At 51.6% G+C, this 2,207-nt stretch overlaps 1 pseudogene; it reads right to left on the minus strand.

The window, feature by feature from the left end:
* Positions 1-1,561: 1,561 nt before the first annotated feature.
* On the minus strand, positions 1,562-1,964 carry LOC142428119 (mitochondrial import inner membrane translocase subunit Tim13 pseudogene; annotated as a pseudogene).
* Positions 1,965-2,207: the final 243 nt, after the last annotated feature.

The following is a 2,207-nucleotide window of genomic DNA, read 5'->3' on the forward strand; positions in this document are numbered from 1 at the left end:
ATCACAAGATAATGTGTCCAATGGAAGAAGCACAGCAGCCTGTGTGATCACGAGGTGTCAAAGGGATCAGGTATCAGGCATCAAAGAACAAAATATCATATTGTAGATGAGGGTGAGTGCGGAGTGGAGACCCAAAGCTCATCTGTAGGTAACAGGACATCCCCTTACAGAAGGGTCTCAGGGAGGAGATGAATCAGTCAGGGTGTAAGGTAGCAATGATGAAACATACAACTTCCCTCTAGTTCTTAAATGCTTCCCCACTCCCCACTATTATGATCCCAATTCTATCTTACAAATTCAGCTAGACCAGAGGATATACACAGGTACAGATAGGAACTGGAAACACAAGGAATCCTGGACAAATGACCTCTTAAGGACCAGTGGTGAGAGTGGTGATGCCGGGAAGGTGGAGGGAGGGTGGGGTAGAAAGGGGGAACAGATTACAAGGACCTACATATAACCTCCTCCCTGGGGGACGGACGACAAAAAAGTCTGTGAAGGGAAATGTTGGACAGTGTAAGATATGACAAAATAATAACTTATAAATTATCAAGGGTTCATGAGTGAGTGGGGAGCGGGGAGGGGAAAAATGAGGAGCTGATATCAAGGGCTCAAGTAGAAAGCAAATGTTTTGAGATGGCAACAAATGTATAAATGTGCTTGACACAATGGATGGATTTATGGATTGTGATAAGAGTTGTATGAGACCCCAATAAAATGATTTTTTTTAAAAAAGGAGAAAGATCTAAATTCTCCAGGCGAAACTCGTGATGAGTGATACAGGGTCACACAAGACAAATCACCTCTCTCTTCTAAGGCAATGGTCATGGACTAATGATCACTGGCCCCTTGTTTTCATGGAGGCCATTGGGGAGGCTCGGAGACAAAGATTGCCAGTGCTGCACGTGTAGAAGGAAGCTGAGAAAGTGCGGCTGCTTCTGGCGACTGAACCAAAGCCAGAGGGGTGGAGGTGGGTGAATTGTGCAGTAAGGAATTTAGAGGTAGAAAGAAGAATGGTGGCTGGTGGTGTGGAGAGGAGGTTAAGGAAGGAGCAGCAATTTAGGGACTGTGGGCAGCAGCGGGAGCATTGCCTTTTCACCCCACTCTCGTTCAGTCGTGGATTGAGATAACCACCACTAACCCCACCTCCACCGAGCTGCTACTAGCAAACCAAGACCCCACTCACCGCCACTGAGCCGATGCCAACCCACAGCGACCCCACAGGAGAGAAGAGAGCATCTTCCACTGGGGTTTTGAGAAGGTAACTTTTTTTGTTTTGTTTTGAAGGCTGAAGGCTAATGGGGTCCCGAACCCACAAGACCCATCCTTCCCAGACCCACAAGATACATGCACGGTGTCCCTTCTCAGCAGTTTATTTCACAGCCTAAAGTGGTTCTGGCTCAGGTGAGCTCAAGTTGGCTCCGGTCTGCGCCGCCCCCCCCCCCCCCCGCCCCCAAACAAGGGTGGCCTGAAGCCGACCTTAGGGAGCATAAAGGGGGTCTCCACAGGCTGACCCTGAGCTGCCAGCACGTTAGGAAGGCCCTGGGTCCCCAGACTCAAGTTACATGGAGGCGGAGGGGTGAGGTTCAGTGCTCAGTGGGAGCCGCGCCTCCTCGCTGTCACGTCTCAGAATGCTTATGGCAAAGGACACGGGGGTGGAGGGAGGGGCTCCTGGAGGGTCCTCGTTGCAAGTTAGCTGCTCACCCTGCCACCGTGAGCTGTAGGCACGGGATACCGTGTAGCGTCCATGTAGCGGCCCGTGCACATGGCGATGCCCTTCTGCTCACAATTACTCAGGGAGCCCCCAGGCTTTTCTATGCACTTCCAGAAGCACTTGTCCGTCATCCTCTGTGTCAACTCCTGCGCGTTGGCGACAGCAATCTGTACGTTCACCTGCTCCATGATGACACCGGGGTCCAGCTTCCCACCCGAGTTCCGAAATCTGAGCCGAAGCCGCCCTCCATTGCTCTGCAAAGTCACCCGGACCGGGGCCGCGTGCGCCGACTCGTACTCCAGACAGTAACTCTTCACTGGAGTAGAAACCCTTGTGTCTCCGATGGAGAAGCTGGTGGATTTGAACTGCTGACCTTCGGGTTAGCAGCCCAACCGGTAACGACTATGTCCATCAGTGTTCCTGGTGGTGCTACAGCGACCAATGTATCAAGTATGGTGTCCCAGGCACTCTACTAAGCGTTCTGCATGTATTC

The sequence above is a fragment of the Tenrec ecaudatus genome, chromosome 15 (assembly GCF_050624435.1).
Source record: "Tenrec ecaudatus isolate mTenEca1 chromosome 15, mTenEca1.hap1, whole genome shotgun sequence".
Lineage (NCBI taxonomy): Eukaryota > Metazoa > Chordata > Mammalia > Afrosoricida > Tenrecidae > Tenrec > Tenrec ecaudatus.